Source organism: Hyposmocoma kahamanoa, unplaced genomic scaffold (genome assembly GCF_003589595.1).
Source record: "Hyposmocoma kahamanoa isolate Upper Pololo Valley unplaced genomic scaffold, ASM358959v1 95, whole genome shotgun sequence".
NCBI classification, from domain to species: domain Eukaryota; kingdom Metazoa; phylum Arthropoda; class Insecta; order Lepidoptera; family Cosmopterigidae; genus Hyposmocoma; species Hyposmocoma kahamanoa.
Window position 1 is genome coordinate 9,014,248 of NW_020654972.1, and position 24,946 is coordinate 9,039,193.

General features: G+C 35.2%; 1 protein-coding gene across 1 annotated transcript in view; it reads right to left on the reverse strand.

Annotated features, from left to right (window-relative positions):
• LOC113238211 overlaps window positions 1–17,550 on the reverse strand; it is a 47,300-nt gene extending 29,750 nt beyond the window's left edge. Inside the window, exon 1 of the mRNA XM_026474996.1 lies at window positions 17,317–17,550. The gene's annotated coding sequence lies outside the window, so the exon portion shown is untranslated. The remainder of the gene's footprint in view (window positions 1–17,316) is intronic.
• Window positions 17,551–24,946: the final 7,396 nt, after the last annotated feature.

Below are 24,946 nucleotides of genomic sequence, written 5' to 3' on the forward strand. Positions count from 1 at the left end.
CTTAAAAGCGCTTTTTTATTTGAATGCTACTTCAATCGGAGATTGTTCTAGATACGTTTGATGAACATCTGCTCAACTGTTTAGCTCTGTTCCCCGTTAGTGTAGGAATTTCAATCATAAAATGAATCACACACGTTTTTGTCAATTACTGCAAATCAGGTTTTTTTTTCAAATAAATTTTTTATGACACCTATGATTTAAAAATGTATTTGTACAGATAGGGTAATCAAATATTCGCAATTGCCAACGTGGCCGAACGGTTACCATTCTCGTCTGTTGCGCAGAGGTTCGATTCCCGGGCCGGGAGAAATGTATGGCCTACATTTATTTATCTCATGAGTTTGGGTGTAATTTGTGGTTGTCTATTTGTGTGTCCATGGCATTCGCGATATAGGGTTGTCCTAGTGCGGGGCTATGAGTGTGTGCGTTATTTGTTTTTTTAAATACCTTGATTCCATGAAACTTTTGATATTTTACTACCACTAGAACTATTGTCATGTGTTTGGGATCATTGAATCAGTTTCGACGAGTTGTTAGGTTATAGCTGGCGACATTAGTTTTGAAAGTACACTGTCTTGGATCAGTTTTTTTTTAAGTTTAAGACTTGATACTACCTTAGCACGAATTCAAGTATTTCCCGTACTAATACGGTTCATTTTGCTTGGGTCGAGCGGCAGGAACACAGGTTTTATTTCAGAATTTATTTTTTTTACAAACGAAACTAAAACTATTTGAAAAGTGTTCTATTTAGTTCAGTTTATATTAATAAAAATCATTGGTATGTGTAAAGTACCCCTTAAATACAGCGGTTTTCTTGTAAAGCATCGAGGTAAGTTTGTGTTTTTTTTCCATGGTGAAAATTTTTAAGAATCGTGTTTTCCACACTGCTTATCCTCAATTTTGCTATACATTTTTTCCAAAATGATTGATCCAACACTTCCACTGTTATCAACCAAAGCTATTTGAGGTTCTAGCAGTTAGAACAGTATTCGAAAAAACCGTCGAAATGTATAAGTGTATACTAAATACGCCATTATCAAATTACAATCGATCGCAGTTACAAAAACAAAAAGCAATTATTTGAACTTTATATGATCGAAAATAAAAACTAACTAACAAAGTAAGAGTTACAATGTACGTGAACATGCATAATGATATAATTTGTTCGGCAGTTAATGTTTAGATAAGTAACAAGTTTCCTGCGATAACTAACGCTAGGTTGCGGTTGTTTCAAAATGGCGGAAGGAAAAGTCATAATATAGTACAATTAAAAGTACAGACGCATACAAGCGTAAGCCAGTATTTCTAGATCAAATTAGTAATGGTTAAACATGTAAAAGACATAAACTAAATAAATGTTGTGAACTGTGTCATATCTAATTAGTTACAAATATCGGAGTAGTCAATTGAATACATACATATATAAACCGACATCAAATGTTCGCGGAAATACATCTATTTGCCAAGTTTTATTGGGATCGGTTACCGGAAGTGCGCGACTGTATTCATCTAAGGGATTTAACACCCTTAGAGGTGGAATATTTTATTCAAATTTAAATGGGACCAATACTGAGGTACCCTTTTTCCGACAAAAAAGAATCCGCAAAATCAGTTTACAAACCGGTTTACAAACAGCCGGAGTTATCGCGTAACGTACATACAAAATAAAACGTATAGGTACAGTAGAATTGAGAACCTCCTTCTTTTTTTGAAGAAGGTTAAAAAGTACACACACACATACAAACGTACGCCAGTATTTCTAAATCAATTTAGTAATGGTTAAACATGTAAAAGACACAAAGAAACTAAGTAAATATTGTGAAGTGTGTCATATCTAATATCTAATTTGTTAAGCCGTCATTAAATAACCAGCGAATATTGGAGTAGACAATTGTATATATATACTAGAATTTATTTAATTTCAAGAAATTAACATGCGTTAGAGCAGGGTCTCTTAACCTGTGGTCCTTGGACCCCTAAGGGGTCCGTGTAATGAACGCCAGTGGTCCGTGGCGAGCCTGCTTAACATAATGGAACAGCAACCGTCATACTAACTGTTCATATGTAATTAAATAAAGTTTGTTTTAAGTGATATTCAATAAAATGAATATTACAATTCATAAAGTGACATCTCTCGTTAACCTGTAGTAGCTGTAAAGTTAGCAGGTTGAGTAAAATGGGGCATTCATTATCCTGCATTGCAGTCCGCCTTGCCGTCCGCGTAATGCAGGATTATGAATGTATAAGCTGCATGCAAGCCACCCTGCAATGCGTCCTGTGAGATTCCATAAGCGGGATAGTGTGTGAGCAGTTTCCAGCCTGCGCGGCGGACTGTTATCCAGGTAGTGAATGGGCTGTTTAAAACGGCAAAATAGCCGTTAAAACCAAAAAAATATTGTAACAAACGCATAGAGAAATTCGTAAGACTCCCCACACTGTACTCCGTTCAACCATTTATTTAACTTTTGACATATGACATACATCCGAAGTTTCGTAATTATTGATATACAACCATATACAAAAAATGCAATACTTCTTGGACTCTTTTATGTTTTAATTGTAGTGAAGGGACGTGCTCTTGAGCTTCGTTATTTATCGAGCCAACAGATTATGTAACGAAGATTATTTAAATTGTAAAATTTTGGTACCTGTCTAATAAAATATAACGAAATGAAATAAATTGTAAATAATTATAATAAATTCTTACTATTTATTATAATGAATCGTCGGATTTTTCTCCATATGAACGGGAATCATCACTTGAATCCTCATTAACATTAATTATTAATTCTTGAGTACACAAATTGTTAAATCCAATTAGACAATAACTTCTTTTTGGAATCCGCTCACATTCACGATTAAAACTTCTTCATAAATAAAATCGATTGTTATAAAAAATCGATTCGGACACGCATTAGGACATCACTAATTGATTAGAATTCGATCTGTCAAAAAATTGACGAATGGTTGGTCGGAGTATAGTCTTTCGAGCGTCTTGCCAATAACGGACGCACAGCGTCGACATGACAGATGTCCGCGCGACGGCGACGCATCGCCCGCGCGGCGTATACCCGACGTTCGGCACTATACAGTAGTCGCCCAATGATGGCGTTGCGTCTACAAATTAGTTAGGGATACTACGTTGCGCCGTCGCCGCCTTGCGGATATATTGTCGACGCTGTGCGCGCGTTGGCAAGACGCTGATACTCGGAAGACGCAGGTTCAAGTCCTGTCAGATCGAAGGAGTTTTTCTTTGTGTTCGATCTTTGTTTTAATTTGCAACTTAATCTTTACACTTTACAAGTGATTGTCAGAAAAACAAACTGCTTGTAAAAAGAATTAAACGTTTTCTTGGCTAACAATGGCAAACGTTGTTTTCGTCATATATTCGACATAAACACCGAGCTTCTACCGAATTACGTTTGGCGATCGAAAATAAACAAGACTAATTTTAAAGTAGCCTAAATTTAAAGCAAAATGAGGACTACTCTCCTTGAAACGAAATGCAAAATTACTTTCTTTTTTGTATTGCAATACTCGAAGCATTATAATGAATATTCAACGCGAAGAAGACATCATCTTTATACGTGTTGAATGTAAACGCCCTAAATTAGAACTAAAATAAGTGCAAGTTTGCGCAATTAAAAATAAATCGCGTATGTGTTTTCAAATGAGGCTATCAACGCAAAAGTAGTGTAAGCCACATTTTTATTATACAATATTATTTTAAATTATACTAAAGTATACAACGGCGGCTCAATTTGAAAACCGCGTAACTCTGTTTGGACGTTATCCCTTTAATACTGTTCGAACGCAAAATCGGTTAGTCAAAGCTTAAAATACAATTTCTAGATCCTTTTTAATTATAAAGGTATAATCACAGATTGTCATGTCGTCGGAGATAGTAGCAATTACGCGTAACTAGCATTTGGTTATGAATTTTCATTTCGGTAATTTAGTGGCCAAAACAAAAACAAAACAAAAATTTATTTATTTATTTGTGGAAAACCAACAGCTTAGCAACAAATTAAAAACATCAACAAATACATTACAGCAAATTAAAGGTTTTCGCTTATAATAACATAATGACTAAACAATGAGCACTTAGAAAGTGGTCACAGCAAATAAAATTAATAATGTAACAAATACACTTAATATATACATATACATATATACACACATATGCACGCATATACGCAATGTACATCACATATATCCCAATACCTGCGCCACGAAATGATCGCCCATTAAACAAACGCGTCCACAAGTTTACTCTTTAATGAGTTAGAATTGAATAATAATATGTCAATATTAAGTTCATTCCTGCTCAACACATCGTTCAAACTCTTGCAAGCCCTATAAAGGAAACTGTTTTGTCTATATTTAGTCCTCGCCAGCGGAACTGCAATAGGACGGTAGTATCTCATGGAACGCGTAGGTATATTAAACACAATACTACCCGGGATAATATAATACTACGGGAATCTATCGTTATCAGTCCGTAGACAACATAAATTAATGCTTACTGTGCAAAAATGGAAGTCGTAACCATTGAAATAACAAAGTAATACCGTTAAAATTCATCTCCTGTGAAATTTGATTTAGTGCAGATACGCGCCTTTGACCAATACCACATACGCGGATTCGCGGTTCCTCGACAATATAACTATTTCTAGTAATTCTGTTTTTGTACCCACTCAATAGTATATAATAATGCGACTTAACCACATGGTCGCTTATCTTACGGAAGATTGTGCTTAAATGCTTGAGTATTAGTCATAAAAAAACAGATATACATATATATATTCTTGTGATAAGAATGATTTTTGAGACAAAACTGCTAAGATAACAATGGTTTCTCATAAACAGAGAAGTTTCATGACCATTACCAGACTTTTTAGTCTGACACGAGTTGATACTGGTGTTTATTTAGATATTTATAGTAACAGGTGTTCTTTAATTTTTAAAGCGGGCCAGTAACAATGCAAGTTTAGTTGTCATAGTGATAAAGCTCAATTTACATTGCGGCGAAACGGAATGGAAGGGAATTTTTGTTACGATTTTGTACACAGCACAATGAACTTTATGGTCAATTGCGTAACGTACTATCGTACAAAGTAGATACGCGCCAAAATCTTTCGCGGAATTCTCGCGCATGCTCGAGAATAGAGATGCCACGAATATTCGGCTACTATTCAGTATTCGGCTTATTCGGCCACTTTTTTTAATATTCTGTATTCGGCCGAATACCGAATATCGAATCATAAAAAAAAGCACATATTATTCAAAGTGTATCAAGTATTTTAATCACAAATTGTTGCTTTAATACTTAAAATCAATCAGTGGCCGGTTGTGATGAATGAAAACAATTTTTCAGCATTTAGTTGTTGGTAACAAACGATTGAGCTTTTCCTCATAAACTATTCTTGCTTCTGAAAATAGCCTTTCACTATAAACACTACTGCCAGGAGACGATAGATAAATCTTAGCAAATTTTGACAGGTTTGGATACTGCTTTACGTTTGCTGACCACCACTTGTAAGGGTCTTCCGTCCGATCTAGGCGAACAGTTTACAAATAAAAATCAATTTCATGTGCAATAGAACTTTTCTCCACATCCTCATTCATCATTTTGCATATTATCAGTAACACCTTCTTTAAAACAGGTCCAGAAACTGACATGTATTATTTTTCAGCAAAACACCTCACCTTCGTTACCTCCGCACGCAGCACAATAGGACAGGTCGTAATATATTATGTTACAAAAAAAAACAGGTTGCGCGTGAGATGCACAGATCTTACGCCGAACATTCGGCTGCCGAATATTCGTCGCTTCGCCCGTTAACGATAGCCGAATATTCGGTATTCGGCCAAAACACTATTCGTGACATCTTTACTCGAGAATGCTCGCGCATTCCGCGGAAGATTATGGCTCGTATCTAGTTTGTACATTACATAATCGATCACACAGTTCATTATGCCATGTACAATATCCTTACAAAAATAGCTTCCATTCCGTTCCGCCGCAATATAAATTGAGCTTAAGTCTATGATCTCCGTAGTGTACTTTAAAATTAATATACAGTGAGTTTATTTTAATATTGAGCCTTATCAATAATAATATTTTATTGTTCAACATGTAATTAAAGTGTACAATTTGAAAATAGGTAGTTATACAATCACTAATTGGTGGAAAGTCAGTCGATTAAATATGTGTATAAATTACAAATAATACACGGTATAAGCAAGACGACTGTAGTTGAGTAAACATCGGTTAATTTTTTCAATAAACTTTAAAAAAATATACCCGCTCCCCCAGTTTATTTCACAAAGCATTCTGAAAATAGCCAAGGAATATTGTTGGCTTCAGGAAGTTTGCAAACAAGTTACCCAAGGTATCTTGAATGGTGACGCGAATTGGCAAATCGACGCATTATGATTTATTTTCTTTAATTAGAAGGCATTTGCCAACTCAGTTATTTTCTGCAGTGATGTCATAACATGATTGTTAATGTTTTAATCTTGGTAGATAAACATAACTGTAGGCGTAATGCAAAGGACATATGATGATGCTGATAATACAAGTGGAGAGAAAAAAAAAATAGGAGAATCTTACTAGGCCTCTAAAGAACTCTTTCACAAGGAGAAATGTCGTAAGTCAAGAAATCATCAATGAATTGCAGTGTACGGACAAACTTACTCAGGTTTTTTAACCGACTCCAAAAAAAAAGAGGAGGAGATCCTACGTTCGACTGTGCGTATGTTTTCACAAGTTACAATTATTGTAATTAATAAATTAACTTTTAATAAATAAAATAAGTCTTCAATTGGGTCAGTGGGGCAGACCATGCCCAAGGGGTCTACTGTCGTTCTCCGACCGACAACCGTCCGAAACAAATACTGTCTAATAAGTAATACTCGACTAAATCAAAGGACAACGTTGCTTCGCATACTCATTCGCATCATGCGTCTTTTAATTTAGTCGAGTATTACGTCTTGCTCCTACCGGGTACCATTCAGTGACCGCCTTGGTCCATCGGTCATCGTCCCGCCTAGCAAGTTGACCTGCCCATTTTAGGCGCGCGATCCGCATATCGCCGTCGACGACCCTTGTTACTAGTATTACTTATTTGACATTAATTGTTTTGGACGGAGGACGTGAGTAGATCCCCAGAATAGTCTGTTTAGTGAGACTTATAATGGATTGACGAGGATAAGAAATAAAAAGAAGAGAAACATAAAACCGATCCATTGCAATCCATTTTTATAAATGGAAATGCTGGAGTCAGCCAAAGGAGACACAGGACAAAAGGGTTTCGTTATAAAATTGCTGGGAAAGAGGACTGAAGTACGCAATATCTCAGTTGTATGAAATACCTATCTCAGTTGACCAGAAACTTGTGAAACAAATATTTCATCAAATTTTAATTTACTCAGGCAAAAAGTATCTTGTATCTTCAAGGACTTAGGTCTTCAGTACCTAATACACGTAAAGTGGATAATACTCAATCTGAAATCCAGAAATAAACGATTATATAGGATTTTGCATTATTTTTTTATTCCAATTTATAAGCTAGAATCCAATTATTAAGTTTTCAGTGATTTATAATAGCTTGCTAAACTATCAGTGTAATTACGTTCAATTTTTACTGTTATATCCGGCGGTTGGGGGCCTGGCGATCATATAACATAGGTTTTACCTAGCTTGGACACCAGTCTCCCTTTGTAGCATTATTTATATCTATACTTGTACATTATGTCATTGTAATATTTGTAAGCTATTGGGAGAAAATAGATTTATATTTTATTCCATTTTTGATAACTATTACTTTACTAGTTTAGAAGAAAATTTATTTTTATTAATTAGTGCGTTTAGAAGAAAAGTTTTGTAATTGTAAGGTTTTCGTCAATCGCTACACAGACACTATTTATCAGATCTTATTATATTTTTTTTTCAAATAAAAACCTGTTTTGGGGCCTTTATGGGTCCCACGGTCACGACTAACTGAATGTTAGTCGCGATTAAGATCCGAAAAAATAGTCTCATTTACAAAAATATAACTATATTGTTCTGATGTCAGAGGGAGGTGTTTATCGACTCTGTACGTATTAATTAGAGTTAATGTAGATAATGTAACCAAAAAAAAATGTAATTCCGATCTCTGGTGATATGTTTCATAGAAACCAATTTTGATCAAATTAGAGATACAATTTAAAAATACACGATTTGTCGTAATAATACGGTTAATTTTTCTTGCGTCCCGCGGCAGGGACACTTGCTTTACTGAAATAAAGCAACAATTTATTTTTTTACAAACGAACTTCAAGCCATTTGAAAAACGTATATCGTATGCTGCACGTGTTCCTGGTTCAGTAGAAATTTTAAAAATCATTAGTGTATATAACATGTAACGTACCTACTGAATAGGAACAGCGGTTTTCTTATAAAATTTCGAGGTTAAGTTTGTGTTTTTTTTCTATCGTAGAAATATTTATCGTGTTTTACATCGTATATAGTAATCAGTGCATATTATCAATTTTACTATATATTATTCCCAAAGCCATTTGAGATTGTATACGCTCTTAAGTAACAATCTTAAGCATAAGCAGACGTTAGCGAACTTTTGGACGGAACATGGAGTTTCCCCATTAAAATGACACGTCAGAGCAACACCATGTAATTATATATCATACTTATCGTTATTCATTATCTGCCCATAGCATGATAGCCTGTATTGATTAAATAGAGCGTGACATACATTGCCATGGGCATTAAAATGTTTTGGTAATGACATTTTATAATACGTGTACTTGCGATGCGCGACTTTGAATGTTACTAGTATTAATCATTCGAGTGGGTATCTCATTCGCCTAAGTCGAATACAGGTACAATCACTTCATTACCGATAGCGAATGCCCCTGCCATTCGGTCGAATGCACGATGATTAACTACGACTTCAAAAAAATGAGGAGGTTCCCAATTTGACTGTATTTTTATGTAATGTATGTTACGTGATAACTCGGCATTTGTGAACCGATTTTGATGATTCTTTGAAAGAGGATATCTCAGTATTGGTCCCATATAAATATGAAGAAAATATTTAACCTCTGAGGGTGGCAAACTGGGCGATGAATCAGGTGTAATTCCACGAACTTTTGAGGTCGGTTTTTTAGTACTCTGTACTGAAATTACTATTATGTTGGAACTCCACCACACCATGTCCGTATCAAAATGTCCCTGTCCCAGACACATTTACGGTATGTACCATATGTCAGAGAGAGCTAGGTGATCACGAGTATCGTTGTGCTCTATGGAATCTATGTATTAATAATGAATGATCATTCCGATCATTCGAACACGAAAATTAGTAGGTTACTAATTTGTCATTCGTATGACAGGATTAATAATTACTAACGAGTTGAATAACGTATACTTAAGGCTGCATAGATTCGCCAATTAACAAGGTTTAAAAAAGGTTAGGGAAAAGAGGAATCTTTTAAGGATATTAAGAACAGAAGGGTAAAAGGGACTTGTATCGAATTAGTATAGAGTTTGGTACTTTATTCCAAGAAAAATTTAACCAGCCTCAATTTTTTTGCTAGATATAAGCTTGAAACAAATAGCTTAGCAAAATAATTAAAAAGATATTGTGACCTGCATTTTTATTTATTCATTTAAAACAAAAGTGTGGATACGTTAAATTAATTCTAGCAACACTGTCATAGTTAAAAAAAAGTCGAAAAAGCAGCAACACTTAAACCCTAAAATATTCAAAATCTGAATTCTAATTGGCTATGACTAATGACTTTCACATCTGATCTGTCAATATTTTCTTATGGCACTGGCCACTTGCACATTAGCCAAAAAAATACATAAAAATCCGTTCCGTTTCGTGGGATTGCGTTCCGTTTTACCAAGAAGTTTCCTTCAGGAAAATTCACTGTTAAATGGGTAGACCGTCCTCAGCGCAATACAGTTTGGCTTTTCAGTTTCTTAAAAAAAAAATAGGTACGTCATCGCGATGACTGGTTTGTAAGGAATGCCCAATACTGCGGCTATGCCGTATCCCCGTATATCGCCCGTCCGAAACAATTACTGTGAAATAAGTAATGCTCGACCAAATTCGATTCTAGGTGCTTTTTATTTCTTATCATCGTTAATCCATTATGAGTCTCACTTAGATATGAGCCCCGATAATAAACCAACCAAGAAAAAAGTGTCGGCGGCGGCGGCATCCCGGCGGCGCGAGCGCGATCATGAAACGAATTTGTATAACGGAGTTTGTTTTTCAAAGGAAAAAATAAAATAACGGATTTTCTATAGTAATCAAATTTTTATCAGATCGATCAGGCGTTCCGATCGTACGCACGCACACACAATTTCTGGCGTCGCCATTTTTACTACGCATAAACAATACAGAAGCATTAGGGTGCGTGGCGATCGGAGCGCCTGATCGAACTGAAAAGAACGGCGCGCCGATTACATTTGGCGGCGGTGGCGGCGGCGCGGGGGGAAACGCGGCACTCATATCGACTGTTCTGAGGGTCTACTCGCGTTGAATTCCGTTTCTTCCAATATCCGGCCGAACTACTGTCAAATAAGTAATATCCGATTAAATTAAAAAAACGCATGATGCGAATGAAGCTCATAGTTGACATTGTTTTTTTAATTTGGTCGAGTATTATTTATTAGACAGTAATTGTTTCGGACGGAGGACGAGAGTTGATTCCCAGTTATAAGAATAACGTAATTGTACTAGATGGGGAACTCGAAATGTTCCGTTTTCAAACAACTTCTTCCAGAAACAAAACACCGTTAAGACGGTGAATGAAACGATACAAATAAAATATGATATGGACGCTATGGAATATCACTTATTTCACCAAGTATAATATTGTCCTTTCTTGTTTTAATTTTACCTGTAACAAGCCTGTTTGTGAGCAGTCTTTGATAATGGCAGGTAATCAATAAGGTCCCCGCCTACATATGCCTGCAGTTCGTTGGGAAAGGAATATTCATGTTACAGATAAAATACGTTGTGGTTTATTAAAGACTTGGAAAATTATTGCACTATTTTAGTTATTACAGCATTTAAAGAGAAATAGAGACGAAATAAGGGCCATCCATCCCTGGCAACTATCAGCTAAATGGGCCTTATATCATTTTTAAATATCACTTTTCGTTTGCGCTGAAATCACAAATTAGAAAATTGAAATAGTACAGCGCCAACAACTGATCTGTGTACGTCTCCGTATGTTCCAAAAATGTTCTGTATTTGTTGTAAAAAAGATAATCTCTCTAACAATGGGGGCTGTTCCATTCGGTGGTGTGGGAAAAACAGCAAAACATCTAAATAAACAAACGGAATCACGTTTTTTATTCACAAAGCTCAAGTTAAACTGGTCGACTCGAAGTGAAACAATTGACGACACCCGTCAATTGTTTCGAATTCGGCTGGCCAATCGAAGCGCAGTTGTCACTGTAATGATTTGGCAGAATAGTTTTCCAACAAATTAAATGACATTTCGTCTCTATTTCTGGGTAATCGTGTTCTAGTTTTCGCGAATGTTACACATTGCAAATGAAGCCATTTTGTCGGATCTAAATGGCGTTTATTTGTTTTTAACGTTTCCTGAAAAGGGTCCGAGACATTGGTTTGTTAAAAAAAACAAGTATACGCGAATTAGATCCAAAAAAATAGTTTCATTTAGAAATATCATAGTACCTTTCATCTTATTTTTGTCTATGGCATATAGACAGATATGACGGATCTATGATGTTCATTAGCATGATAATATTCACATACATTCACAGTATGCTATACCTACTTCTGTAAGATCGTCTAGATATAATGTATATATTAAGCCTTCCGCAAAGTACTCTAAGCATTTATTAGAATAGTTCGCATTTTAATGCAATAAAAATTCTATCATCTATATATCAATGCAATAAACTACCCTTACAAATTACAGAAATTGTACAAAAAAAAATTAAAAGTATTATTAATTGACAAGTGCTATTAGAATTGGAAGTTTTGGAAAGGGTCGGGGAGGAGAGAAGTCTTTTAAATGCAATAGAGAGAAGGGGGAAAATGTTTGGACATTTGTTACTTAATGACGAATTTGTGAAAATGATAATTGAGGGGAGGATAGAAGGGAAAAGAAAAAGAGGAAGACCGAGAATGGCATATAGTGAATAAATAAAAAAGAAGATCAAATTGAACAGCTATAAAGAGGGAAAAGAACTGGCTATGAACCGTGAGGAGTGGAGAAGGCTACACCGACCAGAGTCTAGCTCTTAAATAAGATGACGATGCTATTATAACGTACATGAATTTAATTTTGACAAACTTACGTAGGTGTTTGATTAAATTATGTTGTTATGTTATTTTATGTATTTGACGAAGACTGACGATGGATAATTGACACATTATTTTAATCTAATAATATCTAATAAATACTGTAACCCTAAAAGTGACATACCCCTACGGGGTGTCATAGCAATAAGTGCTTACCTAATGGAACGCGTGTCGTTGTGACTTGCATTTTAAATAAATAAATAAATAACATATAATTGGTAGCGTAAATGTCGTGCCTTACCGTTAAATTCCCTTTGAATTATAAAACAAAAGGAAATTATGAAGAAACAAAACAGTGATATTAAAAGCCAATACTAATTACCCCAAATTCAAATTTTTCTCCTACTGAATCGGTTCTATAGTGCGTGTCGAGCGGCAGGGACCCTGGCTTTATTTAATAATTTATTTTTTTACATACGAAATTAAAGCTATTTGCTAAATGTATATCGTGTCTTATACGTGTTCTATTTAGTTCAGTTGATATAAAAAAAATCATTGGTATATATAAAGCACCCATTGAATGCAGCGGTTTTCTTGTAAAATTTCGACGTAAGTTTTAATTGAAATTTTTAGCAATCACACTGTATAGTAATCAGTGTATATCATCAATTTTGCTATATATTTTTTCTAAAGTGATTGATTCAACACTTCCATTGTTATGCGGAACCAACCAAAGCCATTTGGGGTTGTATAGAGACTGCTTAAGTTTCAGTTAATTACAAGTAGGAACTTAAACGTCACCGCTGCGAAACTTTCTCGTCTAAGTACACAATAGTTTTGGCACATGTCAACCTGCGTGATCGCAACTTAATGAATAATGTGCCAACTGGCGATTTTATCGCCAGAAGCGATGTCATTCTTCATTTCAAGGTCATTGTCATTACCATCAGTTATGCGATACTATAGACTAGATAGCTACGTAAACACGTATAGATTGCAAATAACCTCACGTAGGTTGAATTTTAGCGGTGGCGGTCGCAGGGTGGTTAAAGGTAGACTTTAGACGAGGTAGTGACGTCGTGGCAGTGCGGCAGTTCCTTTACGCGTTACGGAAATGAAAATACCCGATGACGCGTCAGGGAAACAGCTTTCGAAGAGTGTTTCACACATTTCCGTCAGACATATGCTTCAAGGAAACTTATGAAATTAGAGGGAGTTATTTGCGTGTTAGATAGAAATCCGAGCACCAAGATTCGGCCCGTATAACCAAGTAGGTTGATGAGGCCGTGGGAAGGTGAACGTTTTATTCCAACGCACACAGTGCCGTCTCGCTGTTACTCCACCAATGGTACTGCCGACCTTACAGCTCCGCCACCAAAGAGGAGATTTGGTAGTGGACTCTAGAGTCAAAGGTTAAGCGGTAGCAACCGTTGGGGCGAGTTCCCATTATGCCGTGACGATAGATAGTCGTGCAATTTATTGGCTTGTAAGCTTGTATATTTAAATGAAGTTCACATATAGTACAACACGTTTAACTTTTTTGACGTTACAACGACAGACTGTCGTGACAATGGGAAGTGCTAGAACAACAGTCGTCAGACGGTAAATAAAACGACAGGATAAAAATTTCATATTCACAAAAACGTTTTTGTCGTGCAAACGACAAGGCGGCTGTCGTGAACCGATAAATTGTCGTCACAATCTAGCGGGAACAACTAGACACGACAGTTGTTCAACGATAAAATAAACGTCCACGACACAGTCACGACAGATTGTCGTGATATGGGTACAGGCTAGACGCAACAGTCGTCTAACGATAAAAAAATCGTTACGACATAACGGGAACGCGCCTAAAACTAAAAGTGAACGTGAACCTGCTTACAGCCTAGGTACCTACCTGGAAAATAGGGAGAGTACTGTACGTGCACCCGGGGCGGCTCAGCCGAGGCACTAGCCGCTTGAGAACCAGGTGAAGTCAGTGACAACACTGTACACTGCCTGATCTGGGGCTAATGTACTAAGATGTCGGGCAGATGGTACTGCCGCGTTACTGGAAATCTACCTTGAGACAGATTTACAATGATCCAATATCATTGGACTCCATTGGTTTGATGAATGAACTCTGATAAACACGTTTCAACCTAGTGACGCTACACTAGGAATGAAGAATGATAAAGGAATGAAAAGACGCGTGATGCGAATGAAGCTTCATACTTGATACTTGTCTTTTAATTTTGTCGAATATTACTTATTTGACAGTAATTGTTTCGGACGGATGTCGGACGGAGTTCGAGTGTAGACCCCCTGGACTTGAATAGCGATCTGTATCTGTACCAAGACTTTATAGTGCTGATAAACCTAGTCATGGTGTAAAACATTTGTATGGTAAATTGTAGTTCTTATTGTGATCGCTAGAGGTCATGATTGTCATACAAGTCGGTTTCTCACACGGACCTCGTCGAGGATGAGCCTAGCTCAGTGTGTACTCGCGGTATTGTCACATTCCGGGCTCACTCTCTTGTGTAGAACGCTTTCCTAGCAGAAATCTCTAGTAGCGTCTTGAGCGCAGATCTGTGAATCAGAATTCGCTTCTTAGCTTATAACTTATAATATAGGCTAAGTGCCATTAATTCGCAGTTATGTCCGGTAGCGCAGTCAAGGCCATCGGTGTCTAACTGCTACATTTATAGTTAAAAAATTAAATGAAAAAAATACGGTCGCTGGCGAGTTCAACACTATAAACCTTCTGTAAAACCTGGTTTAGACATTTCTGCTTATTTTTATATTTCGTCACAAGTATGTCATATTGGTCGATTGCTATACAAGCGTTGACACCTACAATGGATGGACGGTCATTATAGATCAGACTCAAAATGCGGACAGTCCACGATCGCACAGTTCATTAATTGAACTTAGAAGTTGGTAAAAAAAGCAATAGAACCGTTTTCGAACATTGTTTCCAAATTATGTACATTACATAAGACAAGGGCACGAGGATTGTGATGGCATGTTAGACATAAATAACTATAGTTGAAAGTGCACAAAATGCTCAGTAAAACGGCAGTCAGTTGCTTAGAAAGTAAACAAGACCCGTGTACATGAGAACAAATTTAAATAGCTATATTTGGAAGTTATGAGTATATGATGGAAATATTATGTTACATAATTACATCGTAGACATTTCGTGAATGCATAAGTAAAATATACATAATCTAAGCGATTCATATCTTGTCTCAAAAGTAACTAAGTATATAGGTATTAAAATGGATGTTTTATTCTAGGCCAAGAACTTATTACGCAGAAATAACAAATTACTTATATAAAATTTTATTAAAGCAAACACAAAGTACAGTAATATCTAGAGCACGTCAATCTTTACACTTACGAATTAAATTCAACTCTGTGCCACTTGCGATAAGGATCCAATGTGTCAAGTTGATGAATATCAAAGTTGTAGAAGGAGTATTGATTGTGTTCTGAAACTCTAGTAATACTTTGTGAAATTATAATTATACCTACATAATTATGTAGAACGTTTTCAAATTCTGTGGTTACACATTTATTATATAACGCAGGACTCGCTTCAATGTCTTTGTCTTAAATAAAAGACATTCGTTTCTAAACGTAGTTTGTCTATGAACTGTTAATGTCAAGGTTGCCCTAACAAATTAGTTTTTTAGTTATGGTAGGTATTCCAATCGACAAGCAGACGGCCTGATGGAAAGCGGCAACCGCCGCATATAAACAAGTACCATTCTTGACATCGCAAATACGTTGCCGGCCGTGGGATATAAGATGTTAAGTCTCCTGTGATTACACTAGTTCTTCCCACTCCTCAAACCGTTCGCACTGTTGTTAATTTTTTCTACCTCATAATTATGATTAATTGACGTATAGAAATAAAGAATAATGGAAAACGTCACACACAAGACCTGACCAAGATACATCTAATCATGCATCAACCTCTGTGGATAACATAAATATTGCGAAAGGCATGAAATTCTTTTCAAGGGGAATTACCACCACATTTCGTCTTATTCTCTATACACAAGTTATTTCTGCATTCATCACCCTGCCACCACAATGTTGAATACATCGGAATCGCAAAAATATATTTGTACAGTAGGTAATACAAAATGTACGCCATTACGTGCCAGTTTGTAAAGATATTCATCTTTACATGTTTCTGATATAAAATTGTAGTGAAAAAATGTGCAATCTACATCCAATACGTGTCTATTGTTCTTAATATGATATCGGTTATTCATTCCTACCGCATTTATTACATGTCATGTAGGTAGTAGGTGCCTACGTTGGTGTATCGACACTACATTAACAGATATACATTAATAAGTAGGCTACAGGTAAATAATGTATTGTTTGCTCGCTATGCTCAATATTAAAAAATCAGTATGTTCGACCGATGTAACTGTGTCGAGAATTTATATCGCGTTAGCTTCTAGCCTATCTCGTGTTTACAAAGTTGACTCGAAAGCGAGCGCTACTAAAAAATATGGACGGCATGTAGGTAGATATATACCCGTGCCCCGCACAAATATCAACGCAAACACGATAATACAGCGGCCATTTTCAGTAACACAATAATACACGTTCGACATCTACATTATAATCATTGTTTCATACACAAAACACTTTCTATTAGTCGAGAGCGTTCCATTTTTAGTCAAGTGCGCGATTGTTGCTAAGTGAAAATATGGAAGGTAATCATGACCTTATACACCTAATTATGTATGGAACGTGAACTGATGGTACACAACTGCCACCAGCACTATCGATAATACTTCATCAGTTTGATGAGAACGCGAATTTTTGCTGCATAATTTTCAAGGGCATCGCAAAACTTGTACCGAAGCGTCGCGTATGGAAACCAGACGGGCCTCTTCCTCTCCGGTTTACTAACGATTCATGAATGAAAACACCACCCGACACCAATGGGAAACTACTCGAAATATCCACTAATAATACAATTAGCAAAGAAATAAAAGAAAATACTTACAAACTCGTCAGCAGCGATACGTGTATAATCACATACATGACGTCATTTGACGCAACAAAAACCCGAATTATTGAGCAAAAATGTATAGTGAACGAGTCGAAAATAACACCGACGAGAACTATACACAATACTTTCACTAATACAAAACTAAAGTTATGTCATTACAAGCGATTTAGGACATTTTACAATATTTTATTTTGTTGTCACCGACTCCAGTTTTGACAAGATGGTCGCGGACCGACTGTTTTGCTTTGGTTGTCAGCTGATACGAAATCCCGTTCTACTACAAGTTAATTCATTATTTTCTTCTATCTCCCTCTTTTGCGCCGATCGAAGGCGCATGTGCGAGTGAGACAGCCTGCGAACTGCAGAGTTTGTTGAAACTTGAAATACGCCATACGTCATTTTCTCATTGCGTTATTATTTTGCAAGGAAAATTTTGCAAATAAAAGTAATTTTCTTATTGTGATGAATTGAAAATAGTAGTGGTATGTCGGGCAAATGGTTTCTATTTCACAATATCATGAAATCGTCTGATAATTAGCTAAAATTGGGCGTGACATGCTTGCTGGCAGACAATTTTATCCTGTAAAGCGCCATCTATGTGAACTAGTCGGTTGTGTTTGATGACCTCGGTTGTCAGAGTTGTTTCAAGTTCAAAGCCATGATGCTTCAACGATATTTTTATAGATGGGGCTAAAGGTGATTTCAGCTTATTATTATAACGTCATTTGGAAGGAATATAAGTATAAATGATAAAAGGACATTATTATTAGTAAGTAAAAGTCAATGTAAGTAGGTATTATTTAATAATTTTCTAATTTGAATTACGCGATGGTACGCAATTGCCACCAGCACTACTGATTACATGGAACGTATTTTGTATATCAATTACCTCACTACCTAAAAACATATTTTGTTAATTACTATTTCAAATACCGATAGAAAAAATATTTAGTAATTGATATTTTCTCAAATGTTTTCGCGGTGTCTGGATATAGGTATAATTTTATTACGTATTTAAAGTAACTGAGGTCAAAATATTGTATTTTTATATTATATTGTCAATACATCTCATAGTTATTTTGTATTACGTATTTTAGAAACATTTATAAGAAAGTATTTTGTAACTTATATTTTAATTATTACATAGGAGAAAAGTTAACGCTACGCGCCCACGTGGTGGTGGTGGTTAATTACACGTTACACTCAATTTTTAAACCTCTGTGGGGGGGAAAAAGATATAAAATGTATTTGGTTTCTTGAATAAAAAACGCTTATATCTTTAGTCCTGTTGAAAATATATCACAATGAAATTGTAATTTAGGCGAGATTCCAGCAATTACAATTTCTAAGAATTAGGTATTTATTTCAGAGCATTTAAGTTTCTCGGAAAATTATACAGGTGTCTCACTCACAAAGTACTTTAAATATTGTAGATTGGATATAGTTTTGTCTCATGGAGAGATTATTTTATTTTAAAAGTAAGTACCTAATGCTGCATTCAAAAACTTAAAAAGTTACTTGCCTCATCTAGGAATATAACCTAATGATGTGAAAAAAAGGCAACGTATTTATCAAAAGATAGTGTTTGCATAAAAGAAAATGGAACACATTTTGAACATCTGATAAATTAATTGCAAATAATGTAGATACATTAGCAGTTTCAACTTTGTTTTTTTTTTAACTGTATAATAGAACGGTGTTCCTTTTATGTAAGATACTATGTTACTTAAAGGAAATTAATCTTTATAATTGATCGATCCATATCATAAAAATACAGGATTTTTTTCATATTTGGTCGGTTGGTTCCCAGATGAAGCAATAAACTTTAAAAAAATCTTTGAACGCTATATTAATTTTTAAAGAAAAATAATGTCTTCATGAAGACTCCGAAAATATCCACAATATTTAAAGTACTTTCCATCCGTGTTGCATAGCCGTGGGATAGTTGAGAAATGGAATAAAATTTCAATTCGTACTTAAAATTGTCATTTCAAAATAAAATAAACACAAGTGTTTTCGATTTATTTCCCATTTATTCCAAGATCAAATATAGTACAACATTTTTAATTTCTAACATTTTTACAGTTAATGTTAACAAAGTTTACTTAGTTAACATAATTTTTATACATTTACATTTTTTGGCATTGATTTAGCAACATTAAACTGGACAAAGTAATATACAAGGTGTTCTATAATTTCTACGCTAAACGCTTGATAAAAAAAATATGGCACTCTACACGTCGATTATACACTTAAAACTACTAAGATTCTCCGATACCATTAAAATATAATACATAGCCTTCTTTGAAGCCAATGTTTGGAATACGGGTGAAATTTTATATTCACTACAATAGAATAGGACGTACACTGTGACAATATGCGTTTGCTGCGGCAAATTCCTAAGTAGAGAATAAAATTTCACATAGTATTGTTTTTTTCTATACACGTATTACTAGAGAAACTAGGTACATCGTAGTATATAATAGTATATACAGAGAGCGTTTCTCGGATTTTTTTTAATTTTCACCATATAACATCTCTTGGCATTCACAAATTTATTCCTTAAATTATTAAATATTAATAAAAAACTCATTTTATAAAATCTTATTTAAAAACATTTAATGAAACCCGTTGGTCACAGAGGTACAGGCAAGTTTTTTCGTAATATTTTAGTTTAAGGTTTTTTTTTATCCGCAGTTCCGGTAGACTTATATATTAATGGTTTTTTTTTCGATTTCATGAAACGAAAAAAAAATCAATATTACTCCAATCAGGAGCCATCGATTGGCTTCCAATTGGTAATTTGACTTTTATTCGCCTATTGTAAAAGTAAAATAAAATGTTCATTATCATACATTCTATTGTGAGCACATGTGGAGCAAAATGTGCATGAAAGAAAAAGTATTTTTAAGAGCAATATACGTATTTACGAAAGCGTTTCGTAGTTTTATTAAACGTTTCACGGTGTATAATTAAGGAAGAAAATGTTAAAACAAAGCCAAGTGTGTAAATAAATCTGTGTCCAAAATATAAATGTACCTAATGGTCTTCAGAGTGGGCCTGTTATTATTATAATGGGACCTAACCATAAAGTAATTCTACGTCAAGCTCACAACCACAGGGGAAAATGCCAACTTTTGTATTAAACGAAATGTGGTTGCTGACATTTCGGGATTTCTAAATCGTCATTATTGCAAAAGTTAAGAAGACGTTCATTGTGTTTTAACGCAGCATTCTGCAAAGTTTATGTGTTACATAGACTAGTCCACAAGTCTACAAACCGCTTGATTTATTACCGAACATGTTTGGCCGTGTTAGCCAATAACGCAACCTGCATGTTCACGTTAAGTAGCAGTAGAGCTCCTTGTGAAAGGGTTTGCCCAGGGTAGTACTGCCACCTTATCTATTTCTGCCGCCAAGCAGTGACGCTCACATTAATACATTCAGGTTTTGAAGGGCATGGGTGCTGGTGAAATTACAGGCACATGGGACTTGTGAACTTATGTCTCAGGGTGACGGGCTTTAATGTTCTGAGGGACAATTGTGTCGCTTACCACTACCGCTTGTATAAGTATAAAAAACCGTAAAATGGATGCTACGATGTTGAGCGCCTGAAACCGGTTCGCTCTATCGTACCTCACCATGAATGCAAGATATCCGAAATATCAGCCGACATATTGATACTTTGCGTAAAAAATGTCGGTTGACATGTTGGCAGTAAATATTGACTGTAGCATTAATTCATCCGACAGTCGACTAACACGCCTAGTACCTAACATATTAGGCAATGAATGAGGCCCATAAATCTATGAATGCTGTACACTTTGCAGAATGTTGTACTAAAATTCGTCTTAACTACAGTTGAATGTTGTGTTCTTGTGTTTAGCTGTGTAATTTACAGCGGAAATATCGCGCGCGCAATGGCGCTCGCTGACAAGTTAAAATACATTTATTTAACCGCATAATGTAAGCAAAATTTGTAGACATCGAGTTGCAAACTCCCAGTTACTAAAGAAGTTTCGTATTTAGAAAGATGATTCTCTCGGAAAACAGAATAAAATGGAATATTTTTGCGTTGAAAATTGCCTTCCAATTTCGGAGATGACAGGAAAGTTTCATCAGTTTTGAATTTCAACCACAGTTTAATTCTCTATTAGTGCTTTTTGACTATTTGACGTCAGATTCTTTGATTATTTATATGAAAATCATCACCACAATCTCGTTTTTATGTTTTTTAAATTAATTATTTGATAACTTCCTACTTAATAGCCTAGTTGCATCTAGTTAATATATCGACTCAGTGGAGATAATTAGAAAGTAGTTGATGTGTAGAAATTTATATGACAATTTTGTTTCAAAATAGAAAGAAATACAACGACATAAACGTATCAAAATGAATACATTCTTTAGTAGATTTTTTTTATAGTCGTAACCACCGTGTCACTCGAACGAAGGTATAAATAGCAAAGCTCTCAAGGGCACTGCCAATGCACCCGTCACCGTACCCAGGAACCTGCGTTTCGGTTTTCAAGGCAGTAACGTAAGTAACGTTACTGCCTGGAGGCAGGCAATACTTCCCAGGACGAACTCTATCACAAGGAGCTCTGCTACTACTAAATATTGTTTCTATATGTCATTTTGTGCAGCTTGTGTTGCCGTAAAAATAAGGAAAACTCTAGATTAATAATGACGATTGAGTTGACACATATTTCCTCAATTATGTCAATATTATAAGAAATACATAAGAGGAATATTACATTCATACAAATGTATAGAAAAATATTTTATAATTTATCCGGATTTCCTCAAATATCTCCACGGGATGTTTGATTGATCCAATGATCCGAGAAGTTTATTCTTCGTCTCCCGGAACAGATGAATACCGATTCCGATAATAATCCCTTTTATAAACATAAAATGGTTTATAAGGATTATATTTACGGATTAATTTTCAAATATAACATGGCTTGGGTTTTGCATTATGATAAGCATGCCTTAACATTCATCTAACTGTTGATTTTTGGGGGCTTGGGCTTCGCCAAATATAGTCGACTTTTTAATTGGAGATAAGCAATCTGATAGCTACTAATGTTTTTTTATGATATTTTGCAAAGTCGTGCGCCTGGTTGTATCCGATATGTTTTTTTCTATAACAGTTGCTGTGTACTCAGATATTTAAATGGCAAAGATCGGATGGACACTTCCACTGCGCCTGTCACCCTGAGACATGAGATTACAAGTCCCATGTGCCTGTAATTTCACCAGTACTGCTGCTTGGCTGCAGAAACAGATAGGGTAGTACTTCCCCGGACGAACTCTTTCACAAGGAGCTTTATTACTGCTATTTTCAAAAATAATGTTGCCCTGTTTATTGCATAGTGATGCTTTGATTCAGATAAGCTACAAAATAAAACTACTTTAAAAATATTTTGATTGAGAAGTCATTGAAGACTACGTGCTAGATGGAAAGACGACATGGCTCTAGATTAAACACAAATTTGATTCAAAGTGCATTCCATAGCATTTAAGTCTATTGGAAAAGAGCAATCCGTAGAGTTTCTTGCTCGTTTTTCTCAGGGAAGTCAGCGTAGTGAACGAGCAGTAGCACATGAGTATTAGTAAATGGGACGTCGTCAAAATAAATATGTTTTAGCTATGGAATAAATGACTCTTTCTTTGACTTTGACTTGAAGCTAAAAACAAACGTTAAAAATTTTGACTATTTATTAATCTGCTAAAAAATCCGAAAAAAAAATTCAATTCAATCTTAATTTAAATTTGTGGTTTTAAGTTTAAGTTTTAAAATTGAATTTAAAATAATATTATAAACATTGACTTACAATATTATAAATAAAATAATGATGTTTTTAACCGACTTCAAAAAAAAAAAAATGAGGAGGTTCTCATTTCGACTTAATTTTTTTTTGTGTGATGTTACGCGATTGCTATGGCATTTGTGAAGCGATTTTGATGATTCTTTTTTTGTTGTAAAGAGGATACTTCAGTATTGGTCATATTTAAATTTGAAGAAAATATCCCATATCTAAGGGTGGCCAACTAGGGGATGAATTCGGTTTCGCTCACTTTCCGGTAACCGATTTCAATAAAACTTGGCCAATTATGTAATTCCACGAATTTTTGAGGTCGGTTTTTTTAGTACTCTGTACTAAGATTATGACATCAACGAGAAGAGAGAATGTAAGTGTTTAAAGTACAAAATCCAAATTTCGCGCAAATACGTTTGTATGAAAACATTACCGTTGCAGCCATTTTAAAGCGAAACAAATAACGCATTAATTTTATAAAAAAGTTATAATTACTTCATCAAAAACTAACAGCCTACTAAATGTCAGTTTCCTAACTTTAATTAAAAATCAAATTAAAACTTTTAAAATCAAATCAAAAGTTATACCTCCTCCAATTTTGAAATTTCACTGCATTCCGAAAATATATGAGAGTTAACATTACACGCTGAATTTCACACAGGCTTTTAAATTATTCGCCTGGTGAACTGGTCAGTACTTTTTTAATTGGGTTTGTTACAGCCTTTTAATTTCGCAGAAACTTTTTAGGGGGTTTTTTGAATCTTTTTTTATAACATCAAGTAACGGGACGAACAAGTCGTGCGCCTGATGGTAAGCTACACGCCTGTCCATAACAGTTCCAGTGCCACACTGAGAGCTTTAAATTGCAAAGATATGAGCGCCAATACCACTGCGCCCGTCATCCTGAGACATTAGTTGACAAGTCCCATGTGTCTGTGATTTCATCAGCACCCTTACCTATGTTGTCTTTGTATGTAAATTAGTCTTCCCTGGTTATATTATTTTTACTCGGTTAAAGTGGCTCTGCAACTGCTATGGATAGACGTGTTACTTACCACCAGGCTCACGATTTATCGCAAGACTTGTTCGTTCCGTCATTTGGTATTATAAAAAAAAGTTACCGAAGTCAAGTATGTTACAAAAGTTCAAAATAGATTTTCATTCAAAAATGCATTTACTATTTTTTTTAATTTAAATGTATCATAAGGGTTTTATATTTAACTAAAGTTTAAAACAAGCTGAAGCTCTCGTTTTCTTATGCATCGTTTTACGAGTTAATTTTTCCGTTATTGTAACAAATATGAGTAACGGCTTTTTAGCATTATATTGAATATGTCTATGAGTTTTGATGTTTATGACAACTGTAGTACTGGCACCTTCCGGATCCTTCTTAGAGGATGGAAAGGCACGCTATGGTGGCCATTTTAACAGACTATAATAGTGAGGTGAAATCTCAATTCAATATCGAAAAATATATAAACAAATGCGAGTTGCGTCTGTAAGTTTTTAGATTTATAGGTAACTAGTAGGTATTGCAAGGGGTAGCTGATTAAAAAGTTTAAATAAAACGAAAATAAAAATGTTTACTTAATATATCTTCAATTCGAAACTGCTTTGTTTTGCATTGAGTTTTGACGTTAGTTTAGAGAGATAGAAGTTGTGCTGGCCAGCGATCCCATTAGTGACGATCGTATTAGATTTCATTTTAAAAAATGTCGAATTTCGAAAAACAAATGCTGAGTTGTGTCATAAAATCATGCATTCCATAAATTTTATTGCACGTCGCTATTGACAACAGT